General features: G+C 39.6%; 1 protein-coding gene across 1 annotated transcript in view; it reads left to right on the forward strand.

Moving 5' to 3' along the window:
• Nucleotides 1-27747, forward strand: part of PPM1E (protein phosphatase, Mg2+/Mn2+ dependent 1E) — a 219996-nt gene that overhangs the window by 167244 nt on the left and 25005 nt on the right. The window lies entirely within an intron of this gene.

Raw genomic sequence — 27747 nt, forward strand, 5'->3', positions numbered from 1 at the left:
ATATGCAGATGACACCACCCTTATGGCAGAAAGTGAAGAGGAACTCAAAAGCTTCTTGATGAAGGTGAAAGTGGAGAGTGAAAAAGTTGGCTTCAAGCTCAACATTCAGAAAACGAAGAGCATGGCATCCGGTCCCATCACTTCATGGGAAATAGATGGGGAAACAGTGGAAACTGTGTCAGACTTTATTTTTTGGGGCTCCAAAATCACTACAGATGGTGACTGCAGCCATGAAATTAAAAGACACTTACTCCTTGGAAGGAAAGTTATGACCAACCTAGATAGCATATTGAAAAGCAGAGACATTACTTTGCCAACAAAGGTTCGTCTAGTCAAGGCTATGGTTTTTCCTCTGGTCATGTATGGATGTGAGAGTTGGACTGTGAAGAAGGCTGAGCGCCGAAGTATTGATGCTTTTGAACTGTGGTGTTCTTGAGAAGTCCCTTGGACTGCAAGGAGATCCAACCAGTCCATTGTGAAGGAGATCAGCCCTGGGATTTCTTTGGAAGGAATGATGCTAAAGCTGAAACTCCAGTACTTTGGCCACCTCATGCGAAGAGTTGACTCATTGGAAAGGACTCTGATGCTGGGCGGGATTGGGGGCAGGAGGAGAAGGGGACGACAGAGGATGAGATGGATGGATGGCATCACCGACTCGAAGGACATGAGTTTGGGTGAACTCCGGGAGTTGGTGATGGACAGGGAGGCCTGGTGTGCTGCGATTCATGGGGTCGCAAAGAGTCGGACACAACTGAGCGACTGAACTGAACTGAACTATCCTAGGACAGAATGTATACATTATAATCACTGATACTGTAGATATTATATGGCTCAAAAGAACTGGCAGGATGCTCAAGGGAGTTGAAAGTGATAAAACTACAGAGAATATCCTCTCACATAATCTAAAAACCAAGTTAATAAGAAAAGAAGATGAGGAACTAACATAGAAGCTGAATATAGAAAAGCACCATAAGAAAATCCCAGGGTGCTGTTTGTACAAGACTATAGTGCCCAGGGTGTTTTCCAGGAAAGAAAAACAGGAGCTGGTTTGCTTGAACATATGGAAAATATCATTGAATCATGTGCCAGAGTGGTGTTGGAGCATTTGGGAAAAAAATACTATTGGTAGGTATGTTGAAAAGAAAGCAAATGGGAAAAAAAAATTAAGCAGTTATTAACTCTAGGGTCAAAAAGTTGTACAAGAAAGGAGTTATGGTCTTAGTATATGCTTCAGAAATTCACACTATTTGTATATCTGAAATTTTTAAAAACTTACTGATTTAACCAAATATCGGCGGAGAGGGGAGTTGTGTGTCTGAGGAGAGAAAGTAAATCTTCATTATGAAGAAAAGATAAAGATAATTGATAAGTCAAGAACTAATACCTCTTCTACCATGGGAAGAATATATCTGCTATCTAGTATTGATAAATTAAGAAATATCAGTATAAACATTTTTTAGAAATATGGAAACAGGAGAATGACTAGGCTGGTAGTCCTGTAGCATAGAAGACAATGGGTAAGGGTTTTCTGTCTTTCATGTTGACTCTTTTTAGTTCAATTTTACTTTAAAAAGTTTATATATGATTACAATATTTTATTTAAAATTAAAGTAATTTAGACTTCCCTGGTGGCTCAGATGGTAAAGCATGTGCCTACAATGCAGGAGACCTGGGTTCGATCCCTGGGTTGGGAAGATCTCCTGGAGAAGCAAATGGCAACCCACTCCAGTGTCCTTGCCTGGAAAATCCCATGGACAGAGGAGCCTGGTATGCTACAATCCATGGGGTCGCAAAGAGTCAGACATGACTGAGCGACTTCATTTCACTTCACTTCTAAAGTAATTTAACAAATAATGGATCATATATCTTTGCACAGTATACACAAAAAGGGATGTAATAATATTCTTTGAAGCATTGTTTATGGTATTAAAAATTATAAATAATCCTTGATACAGTCTGTAGCAGCTTAAAATAATTTTTCTATTTGTGTGTGTTCACTGGCATGGAAAATTCTGTAAAACATATTGCTAAGGGAAAAATACATTTTGTACTAGTACATATATAGTTTCATTTATATTACAATAAATTCAAAACAAAGCTATATTTTTCTATTTGTCAACACTTAGAAAAAATCTAGAAGGATATAGCAACCTGATTACTTTTACCTTTAATTTTTACTTTAAATACGTAAGTATTCTTTGATTTTTTTTTTTAAATAAGAATGTGGTATGTGTTACATTTCAATTAAATGAATAAAGACATAAGCTATGTTCATGAAAAAATTAGATTAAGGGACTGGAATTCAGAAAATATGTTTATTAGAGTCACCATGTTGTTGATAAGCTATATAACTTTTAGCAAATTATCTTATATCTCTATTTTATTTATTTATTTATGGCTGTGCTAGGTCTTCATTGCTGTGTGGGCTTTTTTCTAGCAGCAGAGAGCGGAGGCTACCCTCTCGTTGCGGTGGCTTCTCTTGTTGTGGAGCACGGGTTCTGGGGCTTGTGGGCTTCAGTAGTTGAAGTCCATGGGCTCAGGAGTCGTGGCCCCCGGGCTCTAGAGTTCAGGCTTGATAGTTGTGATGCGTGGGCTTAGCTCCTCTGTGGCATGTGGACTCTGTCCAGATCAGGGATTCAACCTGTGTCTCCTGCATTGGCAAGAGCCACCAGGGAAGCTATCTCTGTTTTCTTAATAGAATCTTACTATTATCATGTGTTCCTGGGATAAACAGTTAACTATTAGAGGTTTATAATATAGCTTTCAAGACTTTACAACTGGATTTTAAATATGGCTCTACTGTTAAGCTCTCTAATCATCAGTTTCTTCAGTTAGGAATTTCAGAAGCACCTTGTTTCACAGTGTTATTGTGAGAATTAAACAAAGTAAAAGATGTAAAGAATTTAGTACATTAGCTGGTAAGTAGTAAGAGCTCAAAAGATTGTAGCTACTTTTATCATTTTTTTGTGAAAAATAGATATTTTGTTATGTCAATATTGCATTCAAAATGTAGATGTCATAGCTTATGACCTAAAGTAATATCTAGAAATAGTGATGTGTAATGTTAAAATCATTAAATAGGGTTCTATTTCTGGTTATGTTTCAAAGAATAATTGTGTTTCATTTTAGTAAAGTCCCTGGTCTTTAATAAAACAAAGATCATGGCATCTGGTCCCATCACTTCATGGCGAATGGATGAGGAAAAAGTGGAAACAGTGACAGATTTTATTTTCTTTAGCTCCAAAATCTCTGCAGACAGTGACTGAAGCCATGAAATTAAAAGATGCTTGCTCCTTAGAAGAAAAGCTTTGACAAACCTAGACAGCATACTATAAAGAAGAGACATCACTTTGCCGACAAAGGTCCATATAGTCAAAGCTATGGTTTTTCCGATAGTCATGTACAGATGTGAGAGTTGGACCGTAAGGGAGGCTGAGTGCTGAAGAACTGATACTTTCAAACAGTGGGGCTGGAGAAGACTCTTGAAAATCCCTTGGACTGCATGGAGATAGAACCAGTCAGTCCTGAAGAAAATCACTGGAAGGACTGATGCTGAAGCTGAAGCTCCAATACTTTGGCCACCTGATACCAAGAGCCAACTTGGAAAGAGTTGGACTTTTCCAACTCTTTTCCAAGAGTTGGACTCTTGGAAAGAGTCATTGGAAAAAGACCCTGATACTGGGAAAGGTTGAGGGCAGGAGGAGAGGGGGGTTGGCGACAGAAGATGAGATGGTTGGATGGCATCATGGACATGAATCTGAGTAAACTCTGAGAGATAGTGGAAGACAGGGAAGCCTGGCGTGCTGCAGTTCATGGGGTCTCAAAGAGTCAGACACAATTTAACTATTGAACAACAGCTCAAATTTTCTTTAATTTGAGCAAACTCTGGGAGGTAGTGGAGGACAGAGGAGCCTGGCATGCCGTGTGCAGTCCATGAGGTCACATAGAGTAGGACATGATTGAACAACTGAACAACAATAAATATATATAGTTGGATATATAATATTTTTTTAGTTTCAGGTATACTACAGAGATTTGACATTTGCATGCCTTATGAAATGATCATCACATTAAGTGTAGTACCTTAATCTGTCCCTATACAAAGTTATTATGATACTGTTGAACCATATTCCTTATTTTTGTATTACATCACCATGGCTTATTTATAACTGAAGGATTTTTTTTTTTACCCATTTATCCCCTCCATCTATCTTTTTACCCAGCCCCAACCTTCTCCTCCCCTCTGGCAACCACCTATTTGTTCTCTGTATCAGTGAATCTGTTTTCTTTTTTTTAGATTGCACATATAAGTGAAATCATACAGTATTCCTGTTTGACTTCTTTCCTTAGCATAATACCCTCTACATCCATTTATGTTGCAGAGGCAAAATTTTATTTTTTTATGGCTAAGTAATACTATTCCATTGTATTAATACACTACATCTTCTTTATCTGTTCATCTTTTGACTAACTCTTGGGTTGTTTCCATGTCTTGGTACTATAAAAAATGCTGCAGTGAATTTTGGAGTGTATGTGTCTCTTCAAATTAGTACTTTTTAAAGCTATGTACCAAGAAGTGAAATTGTTGGGTCATATGGCAGTTCTATATTTAACTTTTTGAGGAACCATCATACAGTATTCCATAGTGGTTGTACCATTTTTACAGTCCCACCAACAGTACACAAGGATTTCCTTTGCTCCACATCCTCACCAACACTTGTCATTTGTGGTCTTGTTGATGATAGCCATTCTGACAGGTGTGAGATGGTATCTTTTTGTGGTTTTGATGTATATATCCTTGATTACTGGTGATGTTGAACATCTTTCCATGTGTCTATTGGCTATCAATCTGTCTTTTTTGGGGAAATGTTGATTCGGGCCCTTTGCCCATTATAATGTCTAGTCACGTGGTTTGTTTTTTTTTTTGATGTTGAGTTGTTTGGGTGCTTTGTGTACAGTAAGTCCCCTTCATGCAGACCTTTGGGTTATGAACTTTCAAAGACTGGAACGTGGTCATCAGCAACTTAGTGATCCTCAGTGAGAAGCTGGAGCTAAATCTGCAAAAGCTGGATCTTCAAAGACTCATTGAACTCCTTGCTGTGCATCCTAAGGAGCTTACTAATGAAGACCTGATTGAATTGGAGGCCCAGGGAAAGGATGAAGAGAGACAAGAAGAAGAAGTAGCTGAAAAACTGAAGAGACTTCACAATGCAGGAAATGACAAGGGGTTTTTCTTTATATGAGGAGGCACTGTTAGTTTTGGGGGCACAGGACCCAAACGTAGGATGGTACACGAAGTAGCAGCCATTCAGAATGTAGTTCAGTGCTACCGTGTCATCTATGACAAGAAAAAAGGAGCTTCTATCCAGACATTATTGGACCATTTTTTCAAGAGGGTAGATAAAGTTGAATCCAGCGAGGAACCAGAACCTGTGCCATCAGCATCAGGCATAAGTGAACTTGCAGCTTGCCCTCTATCTCCTCTATGTTGACAGTCCTTCAGCTCTGCTATCTCCCACCTCCTCTCCCTCCTCCAGTCAGTAACTCTTCTTTCCTGTTCACTTGATGCCAGCCCCTGTATGCTGGTTGTTGTACTGTATTACTGTATGTTTTGAGATACTGTAAGATTAAAAATGTTTATTTTGTGTGCTTATTTTTATGTATTATTTGTGTGAAAAATATTTTAAGCCTATTATAGTAAGTTGTTATATAATCAGTTGTGTTGGTTGGATAGCTTGGTTGGATTTAGGAACAAATTTGACTTACAAACATCCTCTCAGAATGGAACTTGTTTGTATGTAGGGGACTTAACTATATTTTGGATATTAACCCTTTATTGAATATATCATTAGCAAATATCTTTTCCCATTCAGAAGGCTGCCTTTTCATTTTGCATCCTTCACTGTACAGAAACTTTTTAGTTTGATATGATCCCATTTGTTTAATTTTGTTTTTGCTTCCCTTGCCTGAAGACATATCCAAAAATCTATTGTTGAGACCAGTGTCAAAGAGTGCACTGTCTATGTTTTCTTCTAGGAGTTTTTTGGTTTCAGATCTTATATTTATGTCTTTAATCCATTTTGAGTTTATATTTGTATATGTTTGAGGAAGTTGTTTGATTTGATTCTTTTTCATGTAGCTGTCCAATTTTCCCAGCATCATTTGTTGAACAGGCTGCTTCTCCCCCATTGTATATTCTTGCCTTTTTTGTCATAGATTAACTGATTATATAAGTATAGGTTTATTTCTGGGCTCCTTATTCTGTCCTGTTGATCTGTGTGTCTGCTTATGTCAGCACCAAACTGTTTTGATTACTGTAGCTTTGTAGTGCAGCTTGAAATCAGGATGTGAGATGCTCCAGTTCTCTTCTGCTTTCTTAAGGTTGCTTTGACTATTCAGGATCTTTTGTGTTTTCATACAAATACTAGGATTCTTTGTTCTAGTTCTGTGAAGAATACCCTTAATAATTTCATAGTGTTGTCATTGACTCTATAGATTGCCTTGGGTGTTCAATGGTCATTTCAACAATATTAATCCTTCCAATCCATGAGCACAGTGTGTCTTTCTATTGGTTGGTATTGTCTTCCGTTTCTTTTATCAATATCTTATAGTTCTCAGAGTACAAGTCTTTCTCCTCCTTGGTCAGATTTGGTCTCAGGTATTTTATTATTTTTGATGTGAGTCTGGCTTAAGGTTTATCAGTTTTGTTTTTTTTTTTATCTTTTTAAAGAACCAGCTCTTAGTTTCATCAATCTTTTCTTAGTCTCTATTTACTACTGCTCTGATTTTATTATTTTTTAATGTAATTTTATTCCTTATGGCTGTGCTGGGTCTTTGTTGCTGCACGGGCTTTTCTCTAATTGTCCTGAGAGGAGTCTACTCTTTAGTCGTACAGGCTTCTCTTCGCAGTGGCTTCTCTTGTTGTAGGGCATGGGCTTCAGGTGTGAGGGCTTCCATAGTTGCAGCACACGGGCTTGGCAGTTGTGACTCCCAGGCTCTAGAACACAGACTCAGTAGTTGTGGTACATGGGCTTAGTTGCTTCACGGCATGTGGGATCTTCCCGGACCAGGGCATCAATTCCATGTCTCCTGCACTGGCAGGTAGATTCTTTACTGCTGAGCCACCAGGGAAGCTCGTGCTGATCTTTATTATTTGTTTACTTTACTAACTTTGAATTTTCTTTGTTCTTCTTGTAGTTTCTTTAGATGTAAGTTTAGATTGCTTTTTTTGAGATTTTTTTATTTCCTGAGGTAGGCTTGTATCACTAGACTTCCTCCTTAGAACTGCTTTTGCTGCATCCCGTAGATTTTGAATTGCTGTGTGTCCATTTTCTTTTGTTTCCAGGTATTTAGTAGCATGTTGTTTAGATTCTACATACTTGTTTTTCTTGCAGTTTTTTTCCTTATAGTTGATTTCTAGTTTCCTAGTGTGGTCATAAAAGAAACTTGATATGATTTCACTTTTCTTAAATTTATTGAGATGTTTTATGGCCTATAATGTGGTCTGTTCTGGAGAATATTTCATGTACATTTGAAAATAATAGGTATTCTGCCCATTTTGTCCTGTGTATGTCTACTAACTTCTAATAGGTATAATAGATCTGATGTGTCATTTAAGGCCAGTGTTTCTTTATTGATTTTCCTTCTGGATGATCTGTCCATTGATATAAGTGGGCTATTAAAGTTCTATACTATTATTGTATTGTTCTCAGTTTCTCCCTATATTTTGTTAGTATTTGCTTTATGTATTTAGGTGCTTCTATGTTGGATGCATATATATTTACAGTTGCTATATTGTCTTATTGGATTGATCACCTTATCATTGTGTAATGTTCTTTGTCTTTGTGACAGCTTTCTTTTAAAGTCTACTTTTTTAATATTGATTTTGCTATTCCATCTTTCTTTTTGTTTTCATTCACCTGGAATAATTTTTTTTTCCCCTCACCTACATTCTTTGTGTGTGGTTTTATTTATTTTAAAGAAATAATTATTAATGTCCAAAATGAATTTAACTTCAAGGATATTCATTAGAACATAAATGAAAAATCTTCCCATGATGTTTAGTCTCCCATAATTTTTCTATTAGTTTACTGTATCTGTTTTATTTTACATTTAGATGCTAATTCATTAGGATTTTATGTGAGATATGTAATACAAAGGGATTTCCCCTGTTGAATAGTTCTGCTTTCCCAGCTGACATAAAATATCTTCTGTCTCACTAGCTAAAGTCCCTTTCCTACAGATACCTCTTGAGTGCCCTGGAGAGAGTGAGGTAAGCTCACCAACCTGGGCTCTTCTTCTGCAAGGTACAGCTACCGTCATAGCCTGTGTAGAGATAGCAGGGAGTGTGCAACACCCAGAAATGCTCAGAGGCCATCAGTGCGTAGCAGGAACCCCGCCTCATAATAACCAGGCAGTGTGGGAGCCTCGAGGCACTGATACTGACCACAGGGTGAGGGCTGAGAACAGCAGCCTGCTCAGGGAGAAGAAGCCTACTGCCTTCAGCTGGTCCAGATTCTCCTGCCGCTTGCACACCTGGCTGGCTGAGTAGCTGTTCTCTGTCACAGGGTCTTTAGCTTGCTCTTCTTCTCTGCCTGCTCCCACAGGCAGTACCCTTTGTTTCTGTTCTGCCAGGATGAGAAGTAGGAGTACCGCAAAGTGAATGCTGACAGGATCACCTCCTTGGTAAACGGGACTGGTGTCACTGTGTTCACTTAGTGCAGCGTCCACGCCTGGCTTCAGGGAGACATCTGTTGGAGAGGGAGAGGCCCGCTGGGAGGGCTTCTGAGGCTTTGCTGGGAGTGATAAACTTACGGGGCTCTGTGCCCAGCCCTTGTCGGACCCCCAGGCTAACTGCGCTTCAGCCAGGCGCCACATCTCTCTCCAGCCTCTTTCAGTTAACAGGCTCTCAGGGGACAGACAGCCTCTTTCCAGTGTGCTTAGAGGAGAAACTATAAGAAAGAAGTGAGCCAATAAATTTGCATGCCCCAGATCCTGGGGGGTGTAAAATCATCCGTGGAAATGCCACTGTTATCTACCAGGCCTGTCAGGGGACATGGTGTTCTCATCGCCAGCATCTGCAGCAGACGTGTTTGCTTCTCCCTCGCTGACTAACGCTTTGATGGCCAGACTGCCTTCTGGAGTACTTCCAGTTTCTGACTGGTGGCTTCTGGGCTGGCCCTGGGTACAGTTTACCCTACGAGGCCACCCAGTTCAACTTGCAGGAGTCTGGCTTGGCCATTGGGTTTTCACTTGAGGTTGTTGATGACCGTGCAGCTTCTTTCCTGTCTGCTTTACTCAACCCCTCTGAGGCCTTTCTGGTATCCTTTCTCCTGGTGCGGCTATGGCTGACCAGCCTCCCCCTTCTCAGTGAGGTGGGAGATGGAAGGCATGACCGTCAGCCTGAGTAGTCCGTGCCGATCCCCCAGCCTTGTGGAGCTTTCATTGGTGAATTGTTCACCACTGGGGAAAGACTATTTAGTGGGGGATCCAGATGTACTTCTGAACAGTTTTTAATAATTGGATCAGACATTTTGAGTCCTTGCTCTGCCCTTGGAATAATTCACAGCCACATAACAAATCACCATCTTGGGCATCCGACTCTGGCCCTTGCCTCACTGATCCCATAGCAGGGCAGGACTGCCCTGAGGGGAGGATGCAAGGCTGCAGGGCTGCAGGACGCGGGCGACGGGTACACGGCTCCCACGGCGTGGCAAGGTGGCAGCACCCAGCTGCCCGCCGCCAGGGCATCCAGCCCTAGACCTGTCTATGTGTGTCTTTAGAAATGAGTCTCTTGTAAGCCGCACATATATATGAGTCTTGTTTTGTTATCCATTCATCCACCCTGTGTCTTTTGATTGGAGCATGTAGTCTATTTATACTTAAATTAATTCTTGATAGGTATTGCCATTTCATTGATTGTTTTCTTGTTTTTGTAGTTCTTTGTTCCTTTCTTCTTTGCTCTCTTCTGTGATTTGATGGCTATCTTTAGTGTTATGTTTGGATGCCTTTTTCTTTTTTGTATATGTGTCTTTTGTAGGTTTTTGGTTTGTGGTTACTGTGAAGTTCATATATAACAGTGTATGTCTGTGTTTATAAAGGTCAACTTAAAATAATCAATTGTAATATATATATACACTTACATATATATATCAATTTAAAATAATCATTCATTTTTTGAATGTGATGAGGGGAGTAAAAATGTAGGGTGGTTAGACTGCATTTGAATTTGAGATCATCACCTTAAAATAGTCATTCATATTTATGAATGATTTTTACTCCCTTCATCACATTTAATGCTTTTAATGTCATATTTCACATCTTATTGTTTTGTATATCCCTTAACTACTTGTAGATATAGCTGGTTTTATACTTCTGTCTTTTAACCTTCCTACTAGCTGTATAACTGACTGATCTTCTACCTTTACTGTACATTTGCCTTTACCAGTGAGATTTTTCTCTTCATAATTTTGATATATCTAGTTGTGACCTTTTCTTTCCTGCTTACAGAAGTCTCTCAAACATTTCTTTTAAAGCCAGTTTAATGGTGCTAAACTCTTTTAGCTTTCGTTTGTAAAACTTTTTTATCTCTGCTTCAAATCTGAATGATAACCTTGTCAGGTGTAGAGTATTCTTGGTTGTTATATTTTCTGTTTTATCACTTTGAATATATCATGTCATTGCCTTCTGGCCTGCAAAATGTCATTTAAAAAGTCAGCTGATAGTCTTATGGGAATTTCTTATACCTCACTAGTTGCTTTTCTCTTGCTTTTCTCTCTAATTTTTGCCATTTTCATTATAATGTGTCTTAGTATAAATCCCTTTGGGTTCATCTTGTTTGAACCTGGATATCTTTTTCCTGTCCCAGGTTAGGGAAGTTTTAAGCTCTTATTTCTCCAAATAATTTGTCTTCCCCTCTTTCTTTTCCTTCTGGGACCTTTGTAATATGAATGTTAGTAAGCTTAATGTTTTATCAGAGGTCTCTTATAGACTATCCTGCCTTTTTTTTAATTACTTTTTCTTTTTTCTATTCAGTTTGGGTGATTTCTGTAATCCGTTTTCCAGATTGCTGATCCATTCCTCTGTATAATCTAATCTACCATTGATTACTTACGGTGTATTTTAAAATTTCAGTTACTGTGTTCTTTTGCTCTGTTTAGCCCTTCTAACTGTTTAAATTCTCACTGTTTTCATTCTTCCACATTTGGTGAGTATCCTTATGGTCATTCCCTTGAATTCTTTATTGGATAGATTGCTTATCTCCACATTTAAATCTTTTTCTGAGGTTTTTGTCTTATTCCATTGTTTAAAACATATTTCTCTGTCTTCTCATATTGCCCAAATACCTGTTTGTTTCTTTCTGTTAGATTGGTCAATGGTGTTTCCTGATCTCGGAAAAATGGCATTTTTTAGGAGACCCCACAGTGCACTCTCCTCTGGCTACTAGAGTTATATGCTCTAGCTGTGCTCCCTGTGTGGGCTGCATGGGCCCTTATGCTGGGATGAGCTGACTGCTGTGGGGCACTGGTAGGAAGGGCTGGCCTCTAGCCCGGTTGGTGTGAGGCTGTGCCTTGTGCAGTGGCTGTGGGCCAGGCCCACTGGGAGGGCAGGTTGCCTGTTCAACCCAGGAGGTGCATGGGGCTGCTGCTGACCTCCTGATTGATGAGCCTGGGGCCCTGCTTGGCTGTCTGCATAGCCTGAGGGGTTTGGGAGTACCTGCTTTCTTGGTGATTCAGTGGTAAAGAATCCACCTGCCAGTACAGGAGACACGGGTTCAATTCCTCATCCGGGAAGATCCCAAATGCTGTGGAGCAACTAAGCATGTGCACCACAGCTACTGAACTTGTGCCCTAGAGCCCATGCTTGACAACAAGAGAAGCCATGCAATGAGAAGCCCACACACCCACAACGAGAGAGTAGCCCCTGCTTGCCACAGCTAGAGAAAAGCCTACGCAGCAACTAAGACACAGCACAGCCAAAAATAAATAAATAAAATTATATTTTTAAAAAATGCAGCAAGCCAGTCTGAGAGTGTCAAACTTAGAAAATAAAAATACTGGTTCAATTTTCAGTCCAGTTCAGTCGCTCAGTCACGTCCAACTCTTTGCAACCCCATGAACTGCAGCACATCAGGCTTCCCTGTCCATCACCAACTCCCGGAGCTCACTCAGACTCAAGTCCATCGAGTCAGTGATGCCATCCAGCCATCTCATCCTCTGTCGTCCCCTTCTCCTCCTGCCCTCAATCCCTCCCACCATCAGAGTCTTTTCCAATGAGTCAACTCTTCGCATTAGGTGGCCAAAGTACTGGAGTTTCAGTTTTAGCATCTTTCCTTCCAAAGAAATCCCAGGGCTGATCTCCTTCAGAATGGACTGGTTGGATCTCCTTGCAGTCCAAGGGACTCTCAAGAGTCTTCTCCAGCCAGTCAGAATGGCTGTGATCCAAAAGTCTACAAGCAATAAATGCTGGAGAGGGTGTGGAGAAAAGGGAACCCTCTTACACTGTTGGTGGGAATGCAAACTAGTACAGCCACTATGGAGAACAGTGTGGAGATTCCTTAGAAAACTGGAAATAGAACTGCCTTATGATCCAGCAATCCCACTTCTGGGCATACACACTGAGGAAACCAGAAGGGAAAGAGACACGTGTACCCCAATGTTCATCGCAGCACTGTTTATAATAGCCAGGCATGGAAGCAACCTAGATGTCCATCAGCAGATGAATGGATAAGAAAGCTATGGTACATATACACAATGGAGTATTCCTCAGCCATTAAAAAGAATACATTTGAATCAGTTCTAATGAGGTGGATGAAACTGGAGCCTCTTATACAGAGTGAAGTAAGCCAGAAAGAAAAACACCAATACAGTATACTAACACATATATATGGAGTTTAGAAAGATGGCAACAATAACCCTGTATACGAGACAGCAAAAGAGACACTGATGTATAAAACAGTCTTATGGACTCTGTGGGAGAGGGAGAGGGTGGGAAGATTTGGGAGAATGGCATTGAAACATGTATAATATCATGTATGAAACGAGTCGCCAGTCCAGGTTCGATGCACGATACTGGATGCTTGGGGCTGGTGCACTGGGATGACCCAGAGGGATGGTATGGGGAGGAAGGAAGGAGGCGGGTTCAGGATGGGGAACACATGTATACCTGTGGCGGATTCATTTCGATATTTGGCAAAACCAATACAATATTGTAAAGTTTAAAAATAAGATGAAATTAAAAAACAAAAAAGAGTCTTCTCCAGCACCACAATTTAAAAGCATCAATTCTTCAGCGCTCAGCTTTCTTCACAGTCCAACTCTCACATCCATATGTGACCACTGGAAAAACCATAGCCTTGACTAGACAAAGTAATGTCTAGTGTTGGCAAAGTAATGTCTCTGCTTTTCAATATGCTATCTAGGTTGGTCATAACTTTTCTTCTAAGGAGTAAGCATTTTTAATTTCATGGCTGCAGTCTTTAGCTCCTATTAAAAAGCCATACATGTTTTAAATTTTTGAATATATTGTCTTTTAGTGAAAGGGGGCTAAAGACACCTATAAATGAAGTGTCAGCATAAACCAGTTATTTGAGTTGACAGCAAAAGTGTAAATATGACCATAGTTCCTGTATGCCAGTAGTTATCACTTACTAATACTAGCCCAAGTTTCATAGCCTACATGTAAGAATTCAACATCATGTTTTGTGGAATACTCTTGTAAAATGTATTGATTTTCTCCATTCTTGGAACATTCATTATGAAAAGTTAGGGAATGGCTTAAACATATATAAATCAGGAAGACAGAAGCTTATTTATTCAGTATTTATTCAGCAAATAGTGTTGATCACTGTGTGCCAGGCACAGATGTGGGCATTAGATATCAATGACAAAAAGTAGACCAAAACACCTGTGGTCTGCTCAGTGCTCTGTGGTGATCTAAATGGGGAGGAAATCCAAAAAAGAGTGGACGTATGTATACATATGGCTGATTCACTTTGCTGTATAGTAGAAACTAACACAACATTGTAAAGCAGTTACACTCCAACAAAAATAAATTGCAAAATCTGCAGTCTAGTGGGAAGAAGAATAAAGTCTAAAATAAATGATAAACATAATAAATAAGAAACATATACGGTATACTAAAAATTGATAAAGTCTATGCAAAAAGAAGAAAAGACTTACAACATGGTAAAAGGAATTCCAAATGCAGGAAGAAGAGAAGGAACCATCAAATGAGATTGAAAAGACAGAATCCTGTGAGTAACATGTAGGAGAGTGTGATGTTCTGGAAACCTAGAAAAGGAAGTGTATCAAAGCAGAGGGAATAGTCAGCAGTCAGATGCGTCTAAAGTGTGTCAGACCTGAGACTAGACTGTAGGAGTTAGCCCCTAGAAGGTACACTGGTGATGTGGACAAGTTTCAGTAACTTGTACAGTTTAATTCCTTTTGGTCGTAAGAGTAGTGACAAAAGAGTTACTGCTGAGCCGCCTTCGCTTTGTGGTCTTACGACACTGGTGCTGGTTTGATCTTTGGTGACTGTGTAACGCCTAGACTGCTGTTCACAGAAAGCTTAGGGTACTCTCGGCTGTGCTGGAATATCAACCTGTTCAGAGTGAACGGATGATTGTTAGAATTATAATACTGATAGCAACAGTAGGGAATGAAATTTCTGTTGTAAGTACTTCAAACCCAGAACTTCAGGAGCTAGTCATTTGGTAGTTAACATTATTTATATTCAGAAAAGCTCACTAAGAGAATCTGTGATGTGTGGGCATTATAATCAGCTGACTCCAGGTGGTATTCCTAGAGGTTGTTATAGAAAGGAAGAAAATAACTTAAAGAGGAAAAAAATCAATCCTGATTTTAACTCCATTTGGGCCACTAAGAAAAAGAATACCAAGTCTGGTAGAGAATTTGCCTTCTTTATTTTAATTTAATGTCTTGTTATAGATTTAGAATACATATGATTAACCTGGGGGAGGGGAATGATCAGAAATTTAACGTTTACCTGTTATCACCCTAGCAAGGGCCTATTGAGTAGACAGCATCATGATATGTGGGCTGAGATGAGGCTGCTCTAGACACATCTCTCTTAGAGTTAACTGATGGAAACTTCCACCTTCCAGAATTTTCATTACCTTAGGAACGCTCTGCCAAGACTGCTGAAACACAGCTGTGGGTGCTTTGCCGACGCCCACATTGCCAATGTCAGGAAGGATGTACTTTTAAACCTCTAATTTATCTAATAATGTCTTTAGTGATTTGTGTAGGTTTGGCATTGTGAGGAAAATGCTTCCTGACTTGGTTTGTAGCAAGAATTCAGAGTGCAGTCTTAAAATGTGTATTGTCTTATTATGCAAGTAGAAGATACTAACAAGACAACTCAGGGAAAAGATCCGATTAAAATACTATCCTGTCCATCTAACAAAACTTATCCACCCAAATATTTGAAAATAAATGAAAATTAAATATTTTATGCTAGAATAATCTTCTTTGGCTATTGGTTCATACTTTATACCAAGATGGCAATATACAGTCCTAAAAGAGAGCCAGCTTTCATATTCAGTTCCAATCTGACTTCTTTCCTTTTCTCTAGTGAAAAAATTGGACTGGATTCATGTCAGCCTATAAAGTGGAGAAAGAATAATAAGCTCTTGTAAATAAACATTTTTAAAGAGGTAGGAAAAGTACTCTTTTGTTTTCAATATAAAGCTAGCCGCAGCTACTGAGCTTGTTCACGGTAAGTACTGCAGCCTGCACACCCTAGAGCCCATGCTCTGCAACACGAGAAGCCGCGCAGTGCGCAGCTGGCACACTGCAGCTGGAGAAAGCCCTTGTGCAACAACGAAGACCCAAGGCAGTGAAATATAAAACTTCATAACCAGTTGGTAACTATTATTTCATATGATGTTTATGGAATAGGCATGTCTCTTTAAGAAAACAATATGTAAAATCTGAGGGATTCTTCCCTTAACTGGTAGATTCACTGCAAGGATTGATTGCATTTATCAAAATAAATATACATTCAGCTTTTACCAAGACACCTGGTACATAAAGGAGAGTATCCCCATATTGCTTACAAAAGGAATACATAGAATTTATTTCCATTCTGCTTGGTGTATGTATGTAAAAACATTTGTTTGGATCTGAAGTGTGTTGATTTATACCTTTAAATTGTCTTTGTTTTATCTTTGAAATTCAAAACCTTATTGGAATAGAATTATAGAATTAGAATTTTAAACCTGGAAGAGACTTCACAGTCATTTTGTTTCAGTGTCTTAATTTTTCTATTGAGGAGCTAAAATCCAGAGAATTTAAGCATCTTTTCTCAGGTTACCCAGCTAGAACTAGAACCAAGCTTTCTAACTCCTCGTATTTCTGCTAAAACCTCTCTCCAACAAATGAAAGTGAAAGTTGCTCAGTCATGTCTGACTCTTTGCGACCCCACGGACTATATAGTCCTTGGAATTCTCCAGTCCAGAATACTGAGTGAATAGCAATTAAAGGACAAATTGACAGAAATTTTAGGTCTTGCTTGTGTGCAACTGTTTATGTCCAGGCTTCAAAGTCAGTAGTGATCCCTAATTATTCTTCATCTTTTAAAAAAATTCCTGCAAGCACTTTAGGTGAAAGGAATGCTCTGGATTCTTCTGTGACTTGGTCCTGCAATGAAATCTAAGGAAATCATTGCTCATCTAGAGCATAAGAAATGAGCATGCTCAGAACAGACGTTTTGCTTCTCTGTGCTCCACTGATTATGATAGTGATTTGAGTAGTTCCCATAATGATTGTCTTGCTTCTCAGGTAGCTCAGTGGTAAAGAATCTGCCTACCGATACAGGAGACACAGGAGATGTGTATTTGATTCCCTGGGTCGGGAAGATCCCCTGCAGAAGGAAATGGCGACCCACTTTGATATTCTTGCCTAAAAATCCTGTGGACAGAGGAGCCTGGTGGGCTATAATCCATAGCGTCACAAAGAGTCAGACACGACTGAGCTACTGAGCATGCACACATGATGGTTATCTTCGTCTGTTTGGGCTGCTTTAACAAATTACTGTAGACTGGAGGGCCTATAAGCAACAAAAATTTATTTCTTACGTTTCTGGAGGCTGGGAAATTCAGGATCAAAGCATGGGCAGATTCAATGTCTAGTGAGGGCATGCTTTCTGGCGTGGAGATAACTGTATTTTCCTTGTGTCCTCACCCGGTGGAAGGGGCAAGGGAGCTCTCTAGAATTTCTTTTTTATAAGGGCACTAATCTTATTTACAAGGGATCCATCCTCATCACTTAATTCCGTCCCAAAGGTTCCACCTCCAAATACCATTACTTTGGGAATTAGAATTTCAGCATATGAATTTAGGGTGGGGAGACAAACTTTTAATCCATAACAATACTTAACATCTGCCTCATCCATAAATACTGCTCCCAGATATTCTGTATAGCTTTTTAAAAGACCAATTTGGGGAAAGGCTGATTAAAATAAAATAGTATAAACATTGATAAGTACTGAACTGTTGAAGGTCAGTAAATACAGTTGTATTTTTATAGTTCAAAATCTTATACCAAGCATGTTTGGGGCTGTGGTTATTTCTGAAATCGAATTGAGGTGTTAACATTGACCTACTCAGATAAATAGTCTGAGGATGAAGATGATACTAGCCAATATGAGCAACAGGGAAAACTGAATCTATGTTTTATTTTTGTGTGTCTGAAGAAAGTGAAAGTGAGAGAGAACAGCACTGACACATGTATATTATCACATGTGAAACAGACCGCCAGTCCAGGTTCGATGCCTGAGACAAGGTGCTCAGGGCTGGTGCACTGGGATGACCCTGAGGGAGGTGGGAGGGGGATTCAGGATGGGGAACACATGTAGACCTGTGGCGGATTCGTGTCAATGTATGGCAAAACCCACTACAATATTGTAAAGTAATTAGCCTCCAATTAAAATAAATTTTAAAAAGTATTATCATCTTTTAAAAAAAAAAGAAAGTGAAAGTGGGTAGCCTTTCCCTTCTCCAGGGGATCTTCCCAATCCAGGGATTGAACCCAAGTCTCCCGCATTGCAGGCAGATTCTTTACCAGCTGAGCCACAAGGGAAGCCCAAGAATACTGGAGTGGGTAGCCTATCCCTTCTCCAGTGGATCTGTCTTCTCGACCCAGGAATGGAACTGGGGTCTCCTGAATTGCAGGCAGATTCTTTACCAACTGAGCTATTTAAAGCAAGACCCCGTGCTTTGTTTACAGAGTTCAGTTTATGAAACTTAATAGACTTGGATTTCTGCTTCACAATATATAGTGTTGAAAAAGTCAGTATACAGAGAAATCCAAATATGCATTCATGTATTGATTGACAGATAACTTCAATGAAGTGAAACTTTTTTCTTCTTCTTTTTTTTGCCTATCCACATAATCTGCAGATCCTAGTTCCCTGACCAGGGATTGAAACCAGGCCCTCAACTTTGCCCTTAACAGTGAGAGCATGAGGTCCCCTGGACCTCTAGGGAATTCCCATGAACTGGAATTACGTATGTGATTAAGCTTAAAAATTAACCAGACCCCTAATTAATGATATGTCAACATTGTTCAAAAAGTGATTATGCATATATCTTGTATATGATTTAGACATAAAATAGGATTTTATTTTTATCTATGAATATATAAAGTTTGTACTTTGATTCTCAGAACAAGAAAGTAACATACTGAAATGTATGAAAACATATTTCCTTTGTTTGCAGGATGTGAATTGAGATAGAAATTGTAAGCACTTCAGAAATATCTGTTAATATAAGTAGATAGCAAAAGAGAGGACTTCCCTGGTGGTCCAGTGGTTCAATCCCTGGTTGGAGAACTAAGAGCCCACGTTCTATGGAGCAGCTAAACCCATGCACCACAACTAGAGAGTCCACACAGCACAGTGAAAGATCCTGCAAGCTGAAACCAAGACCTGACACACTCAAATTAATTAATTTTTTAAATAGCAAAAGAATGTTCTTTGACTGGATCTGAAGGGCCTTAAGATTAATTTGATTTTAAAAGAGCCAGTCCCCCAACATGACACACACTGCAAAAATTAAAAATTTTCTAACCATACTCTTCTTCAGCAATGTTCTCAACATGATAACATTTGAAACCCCAGTTCCCCAGATTGCCTTGATTATTGGCCTTCCTCTGTTATTTGTTATATAATACATTTGCCAAACTTTCAAATTCTAAAGCCTTCTGTGTTGGGTTCTTTCAAATATTGTATGAGGAAACATTGGTTTGCTATGTTATTATCATATTAGTTGCTCTTGGTAGTTCTCTTAAAGATGACAGGCTTTAATGATAAGCTTTTATTTGAGTTGATCAAATTTTCTCTGATGTGACTATGTTTTAAAATATATTTGCAATTCTGAAATTTCAGAAATAATCACTTTCATTTCAGAATCAAAACCATAAGAACTTATTCATGCTAAGTGTTACAGCTTTTTGACATGTCGGAATAGCTGATGTGGGTGAGGTGTCTAGCTTGATGTTTTATGTCTAGGTATTAGTCAGCTAATCTTCTTCCCTACTTCACTGAAAATATTTTCATTCTGTCTGACAAAAAGTAAAAAATTGCATTAACTGTGTCTAAAAATGTATTGCAGGTGACACATAAATGAGACTAATGGTTCTTGCCTTATTCTGTGAAGTTTTCACATTCTTAGCTTTAGTGAACCAAGATCCAGATAGTTTAATAACTATAAAAAAGATATCCTTTTAGGGTGAACTCTAGGAAGTGATTGCAAGCAAGATTTTCAGATTTTTTAAAACATAAATTTTAAAATAGCCAAGGGACCAAGTAAATGTTATAAATATCTAAGAGTCCATTTAGGCAAAATATCTAAATGTGTCCAGGTAATTAAACTAAAGCATGGTGAAAGGTAAAGACAAGCAATGCTGACAAAGAGTTTAGATCTATGAAGGAAGATTTTGACTCATCAAGAAAAATCAGATAAGCATGAAAGGATAATTGGTAATACTGTTTATAAAGTATGTGTGTTTCAGGGAAAGTCATCAATTTATTTCATAATTGTTAAAATGCAGTAACTTTCAATTTTTTTCATCATAATCAGGATTTGGTATATACTTCCCTAATATGTATCTGGAATACTTAGCCTTACCTCCTGTACCTTATTCTATTTCCTTTTTTTTTTAAAAAATGTGGCTCACAATTCGTAAGTTGATATAATTACCCACTAATGGATCATAATCTACAATTTGAAAAATACTGATGAATGATAAACAAAATTTTCAAAGTTTTCTTGGAGACTTAGGATGTGAACTTTGCCAAATTGTTTATTTCTAAGCCACTCACTTTCTTGGTCCCACCTAAACCTTGTTATAAAAATTGCACCAGCTCCAAAATCATGCATGCAAGTATCTTGTTCTCAGACTACAGCTTTCTTTCCTTTTAGATTATGTATCCAAGTATTCCCACTACAATTCTTTAATTGCATTTGGACCACACTGATCTACAACTCATATCTGTTCTTTCTTTCTTAGCCAACTTAGAGTCCATGGTCTAACATTGTAATCATATCCTTTAAAAGTTGCTCAACTTCCGTATCTCTGCTTAATAGTACTCACCTTGCAAAACTTCAAATCTTGATGAACTAGAGTTGTTTTTACCCACACATGTTATATGTGGCACATGAAAACAGGTAAGAGAAATTACCTATTCTATGATTATAGAAGCAGAAGGACTGATTTAATTTTAAAAAGTGTCTCAAACTTCAAACAGTCTCTTGGCACTGTTGAATGATATTTCACATTTGCTTTCTCTTCCTCCCTTCTCCCCACATGCTTTCTGCTGTCACCACTCAGTTGATGATCTAACCTAGTGGTTCTCGGAATGTGGTTTCCAGACGAGCAGCATAAGCATCAGCTGGGAACATGCTGCTGCTGTTTAGTCACCAAGCCGCGTCCAACTCTGTGACCCCATAAACAGCAGCACACCGGGCTTCCCTGTCTGTCACCATCTCCCAGAGCTTGCTCAAACTCATGTCCATTGAGTCGGTGATGCCATCCAACCACCTCATCCTCTGTTCTCCCTTTCTCCTCCTGCCTTCAGTCTTTCCCAGCATCAGGATCTTTCCCAATGAGTCGGCTCTTCTCATCTGTGGCCAAGTATTGGAGCTTTAGCATCAGTCCTTCTGGTGAATAATCAGGGTTGATTTCCTTTAGGATTGACTGCTTTGATCTCCTTGCTGTCCTAGGGACTCTCAGAGAGTCTTCTCCAGCACCACAACATGTTAGAAAAGAAAATCCTCAAGCCCTGCTCCAGGCCTCCTGAGTCAGCAACTGAGGATGGGGCCCCAAAATCTGTATTTTAACAAGCCCTGGAGGTGATTCTGATCCATGCAACAGTTTGAGAACTACCAATCTAGCCTCATACTTTGTTGAGAAACCATCCTCTAGAATGTAAGCTCCAAAGCTAGGGAGTTCTGTCTTTTTTGGTTGTGTATACCTGAGCACGAACAGTGCCTTCCACACTGTAAGCCTCAATAAGTTATGGTGGAATCAAGCCATTAGATGGGGATTCTCTTATTTTCCTACTAAGAAATGTGGAAATCTACCTGCATCTGTATCCATTTTCTTCTTTCCTTTTCCCACTAAGGAAATATGCCACATCCTATCAGGTCAGGGTTTCCATGTCTGGATTGCACCTCATCCATTCTTGCCTTCTCGAGAGCTTTGCTCCTTTGGTCATGCCCTCTCTCCCACCGTATCTCAGTCTTTCATTTTGGATGACTTCATTTAGTATGCGGTCATATTCCAAAGCATTCTAAAACAGCAGACTTCCCTTGGCCCACGTCCCCTTTAAGTTACCACCCCATTCCCTCCATTGTCACACCTCCTTGCCCCTCCTTTATGAACCCATTCTAATCTGATTTTCACTTGCACTGTTCAGTGGTTGTTAACAAAGTTAGTGATTTTTCCAAATGTCTTTACTGAGATGTAATTCACATACCATGAAAGTTACTAATTTAAAGTATACGATTCAGTGGTTTTAGTATGTTCAGAATAGTTTAACCATCACACTTATCTAAGATTTTGAATATTAAGACTGTATTTATGTATTTGAATAAATATTTTTTCAGATGTTCTAAAACCATAGAGTGATGGTTAAACCATTGTGAATATACTGAAGCCACTATTTGGCTGCGTTGAGTCGATCCTAGTTGCGGTGCGCCGGGTCTCTAGTGCACTCGGGCTCAGTAGTCGCAACACACAGACTTAATTGCACTGCAGCATGTATATTGTAGCTCCCTGACCCGGGATTGAATCTTAGTTCTGCATTGGAAGGCTACTACCATTCTTAACCACTGGACCACCAGGGAAGTCCCTAGAACATTTTTATCACCCCAAAAGAAACCCCCTACCCATTCGCAGTAGCTCTTGTCTCACCTCGTCCTCAGCCCTAGGCTGCTGCTGCTGCTAAGTTGCTTCAGTTGTGTCCGAATCTGTGTGACCTCATAGATGGCATACCACCAGGCTCCTCCGTGCCTGGGATGCTCCAGGCAAGAACACTGGAGTAGATTGCCATTTCCTTCTCCAGTACATGAAAGTGAAAGTGAAGTCGCTCAGTCGTGTCCGACCCTCAGCGACCCCATGGACTGCAGCCTTCCAAGCTTCTCCATGGGATTTTCCAGGCAAGAGTACACCACCACTCTACTATTTCTAGATTCATCATTTCTGAACTTTTCATATAATGGAATATTATAATATGTGGTTTTGTGACCAGGTTCTGTCATTTCCTGTAATGTTTTCAAGTTTCATCTACATTGTATTAATACTATGCATACATTAATACTTCATTCTTTTCTAGCTGATAAATATACTACCTATTTTATTTATCCATGATCAGTTGATGAGCATTTGGTTGTTTATGCTTTTTGGCTATTATGAATAATACTGTTGTGAGCATTCATGTACAAGCTTTGTGTGGATGTGTATTTTCATTTCTTTTGGGGTATTTTTTGGGGAGTAATATTTATTTATTTGGCTGCACTGGTGGGTCTTAGTTGGAGCACATGGGATCTCTGTTCTTCATTATGGCGTGCAGAATCTTTAGTATGGCATGTGAGATCTAGTTCCCTAACCAGGTATCATGGAGAAGGCAATGGCACCCCACTCTAGTACTCTTGCCTGGAAAATCCCATGGGTGGAGGAGCCTGGTGGGCTGCAATCCGTGGGGTTGCAAAGAGTCGGACACGACTGAGTGACTTCACTTTCACTTTTCACTTTCCTGCATTGGAGAAGGAAATGGCAACCCACTCCAGCGTTCTTGCCTGGAGAATCCCAGGGACAGGGGAGCCTGGTGGGCTGCTGTCTGTGGGGTCGCACAGAGTCGGACACGACTGAAGTGACTTAGCAGCAACCAGGTATCAAACCTGGGCCCCCTGCACTGGGAGCATGGAATCTTAGCCACTGGACCAGGGCCTTATTTTCATTCCTTTCGAATATATACCTATGAATGGAATTGCTGGTCCATTTAGTAACTTTATGTTTAACATTTTAAGGACTGACAAAAGCACCTGCATCATTTTACATTCCTACCAGAAATATATGAGAGTTCCCGATTTTTCCACATAGTTGTCAATACTTGTTTCATTACCTGCCTTTTTAATGATAGTCATCATGTGGGTTTGAAATGGTATCTCACAGTGGTTATTTTTCTGTGTTTATTAACCTTTAGTGATAGGTTTTATTTTTAAGCTTTTTATTTTGTATTGGGGTATAGGAGAGTGAAAACCTTGGCTTAAAGCTCAACATTCAGAAAACGAAGATCATGGCATCTGGTCCCATCACTTCATGGGAAATAGATGAGGAAACAGTGGAAGCAGTGTCAGGCTTTATATTTTGGGGCTCCAAAATCACTGCAGATGGTGACTGCAGCCATGAAATTAAAAGACGCTTACTCCTTGGAAGAAAAGTTATGACCAACCTAGATAGCATATTGAAAAGCAGAAACATTACTTTGCCAACAAAGGTCCGTCTAGTCAAGGCTATGGTTTTTCCAGTGGTCATGTATGGATGTGAGAGTTGGACTGTGAAGAAAGCTGAGCACCGAAGAATTGATGCTTTTGAACTGTGGTGTTGGAGAAGACTCTTGAGAATCCTTTGGACTGCAAAGAGATCCAACCAGTCCATTCTGAAGGAGATCAGCCCTGGGATTTCTTTGGAAGGAATGATGCTAAAGCTGAAACTCCAGTACTTTGGCCACCTCATGCTAAGAGTTGACTCATTGGAAGAGACTCTGATGCTGGGAGGGACTGGGGGCAGGAGGAGAAGGGGATGACAGAGGATGAGATGGCTGGATGGCATCACCGACTTGATGGACGTGAGTCTGAGTGAACTCCGGGAGTTGGTGATGGACAGGGAGGCCTGGCATTCTGCACTTTATGGGGTCACAAAGAGTCAGATACAACTGAGCGACTGAACTGAACTGAACTGATAGCCGATTAACAACGTTGTGATAGTTTCAGGTGAACAGTGAAGGGACTCAGTCACACATATACATGTATCCATTCTCCCCAAGCCCCCCTCCCATCCAGTCTGGCACATAACATTGAGCAGAGTCCTGTACAATAGGTTTTTGTTGGTTCTCCATTTTAATATAGCAGTGTGTACAAGACCTTTATAAAGTCCCTAACTATCCCTTCCCCTTGGCAACCATAAGTTTGTTTTCTAAGTCTGTAAGTCTCTTTCTGCTTTGTACGTAAGCTCATTTTTATATTTTCTCTTCAGATTCCACCTATAAGGGATGTCATATGATGTTTCTCCTTCCCTGACTTACTTTGCCTCAGTATGGCACTTTCTGAGTCCATCCATGTTGCTACAAATGGCATTATTTCATTCTTTTTAATGGCTGAGTAATCTTCCATTGTACCACATTTTTATCCATTCCTCTGTTGATGGATATTTAGTTTTCTTCTATGTCTTGGCTATTGTAAACAATATTGCAGTGAATCCAGTGTTCATTGTGGTTTTGATTAGCATTTCCCTAACAACTAATGAAGGTGAGCATCTTTTCATGTGTTTATTGGCCATTTGTATATCTTCTTTGGAGAAGTACTATTCAGGTCCTTTGCCCATTTTAAAACAGCATTGTCTTTTTTATTATTAAGTTAAAAGAGTTCTTTATATATTTTGAATGCCAGCTCCTCTTCAGATATGTGATTCACAGATATTTCTACTGTTGTGTGAGTTGCCTTTTCACTTTCTTGATTTGTGGTATGAAAGTTTTAAATTTTGATACAGTTCAATTTAACTCATTTTTTTCTTTTGTTGCTTGTAATTTTGGTGTCATATTTAGGGAAGCCATTGCCTGATCCAAGGTCATGAAGTTTTACTCCTATGCTTTTTTTTTTTTTTTTTTAATAATTTTATTTCTGGTTGCACTGGATCTTCGTTGCTGTGCAAGGGCTTTCTCTAGTTGTGGTGAGTGGGGGCTGCTCTCCAGTTGTGGCGCTCAGGCTTCTCTTGTTGCCGAGCTCAGGCTCTGAAGCGTGGGCTCAGTGGTTGTGGCACCGGGTCTTAGTTGCTCCGAGGCATGTGGGATCTTCCCGGACCAGGAATCGAACCTGTGTCCCCTGCATTGGCAGGCAGGTTCTTTTCCATTGTGCTACCAGGTAAGTCCCCTATGTTTTCTTTTAATATTTTAATAGTTTAAATAGATTTTAAGATTTTAATAGTTTAACACTTACATTTATTTACATGAATAAATTTTTGTACATGGTGTAAGGAAAGAGGCTAAATTGATTATTTGGTGTGTGAATATCACAATTGTTCCAGCACCATTTGTACAAAAGACTATTTTCCCCCATTGAATTGTCTTGGCACCCAGTCAGTGATGATCTATTTACATGTTATTAAATTCAGTATCTAATTTCCCCTTGTCGGACTTCTCAGTAGTATTGATGGAATTGACAATTCCTTCACTCAGATATTCTACTCCTTTGGTTTGCCTTTTACTTATCTTGCTATTTCTTTTCAGTGTTTATAGGTTCCTTATCTTCCAATAAGCTTCTAAATGTTGGGTTTTCAGTTATTATGGCCATGTAACAAATTAGCACAGAAATTAGCATCATGAAACAGTCATTAATTATACTCATAGTTTCTTTGAGCATAAGACTGGACAAAGCAGGGTCAGCTTTCTCTGTTCCATAATGTCTGGGCCCTCGGCTGGAAGATTCAGGCTGGTACTGGTATCTTCTGAAGGTCTGTGCTGTTACCATGTCAAGCAATTGATAATAATAGCTCTTGACTGGAAGCCTCAGCTAACACCCACATGAACCTGTCTGTGTCCCAGGGGGAAGGGAAGGAGGAGGGGGAGGAAAAGGAGAAAGTGAAGGAAGAGAGACGAGAAAGCCAGGGGAAAGTCATGCAGCCTTTAATGACCAAACCTCAGAAGCCACACGGCATCACTTTGGCCACTTCTTTTTTTCATCAAAGGCTCATTCACTTTCATGTATAATGGTAAGGTTCTTAAAGAGCACGTAGCACCAGAAATACTGCTGTGATCTCTTTTAGAAAAACAATTTGCCAGTCTGTTCTGGCCACACAATTCGTATCCCTACCACATGCAAAAAACCTTCACCCCTCCCCTCAGAGTCTCCCAAAATTTCATCCCTTAATGGCATCAGACTCAGGCTTGAGGTTCAGAATCTCAGTGAAGTCAGGTCCAGATGAGATTCCTTGGGTATAATTTCTTGATGACAGCTCCCTGAGTATAGTTCCATTTGATTTGGATACTTAGGGACTGTAGAGGCATATTATCTACCCCTTCCCTGCCACTACCCAACATACAGTGGGTATATTGGGGAGGTACTTACTATTTCCAAAGGGGGGAAACAGAGGCACACAGAAGTCACTGGTCCATAGCACTTCTCTCTTTTTGTTTTCTCTATGTGACCTATTCTATTTCCATAGTTGAATTTTTTTTTTTTAAGCTACACTGCACAGCTGGTGAGATCTTTAGTTCCCCACCCAGGAAAGGAACCTCTGCCCCCTGCAGTGGAAGTGTGGAGTACTAACTACTGGATCACCAGAGAATTCCCCTTTATCTCTCTAGTTTTAAATACCATTCGTACATTCATGACTTCCAAATTTCCTTACATCTCTTAGCTCCACACTAAAATATATAGTTAACCATTTGACACCTTCACTAGGATATTGCAGAAATTTTTTCCAAGTTAACATGGCTAAAATGAATTCTCATTTTCTCCTTTAACCTTTTCCTCCACATATCTGTCTTTTCCTGTTTTCTCCATCTAGGTGAATGATGCCACCATTTACCTCGTGGCACAGGCCAAAACCTAAAACTCAGGCTGATTCTTTTCTCTCTCTCTCACCTCTGCATACAATAATAATCACATTCTATATTTTCTTTCTCTAAAATACAATCACTTTTTAAAGAATCTCATCTGGATTACAACAATCTCCTTATTGATCGCTCTCCTTCATTCGTGCTCCCTGCCAGTTCCCTTTGACAGCAGGCAACGTATTTTATTTAACATATCTGATTATGACCCTCTCTTGCTTACAATCATCAGTGACTTCCCCCTGCACTTCAAGTAAAATCCAAATTCCTTACCATCCAAGAGATCCATATAACTGGCCTGTTCCGCTCCTCTGACCTTACTCCTCATCACTCTCCCCCTTACCTGCTATACTTCATCTTTCTGGGCTTCTTCCGGTTCCTCAGACATACCTT

The sequence above is a fragment of the Bos indicus x Bos taurus genome, chromosome 19, assembly GCF_003369695.1.
Source record: "Bos indicus x Bos taurus breed Angus x Brahman F1 hybrid chromosome 19, Bos_hybrid_MaternalHap_v2.0, whole genome shotgun sequence".
NCBI classification, from domain to species: Eukaryota; Metazoa; Chordata; class Mammalia; order Artiodactyla; family Bovidae; genus Bos; species Bos indicus x Bos taurus.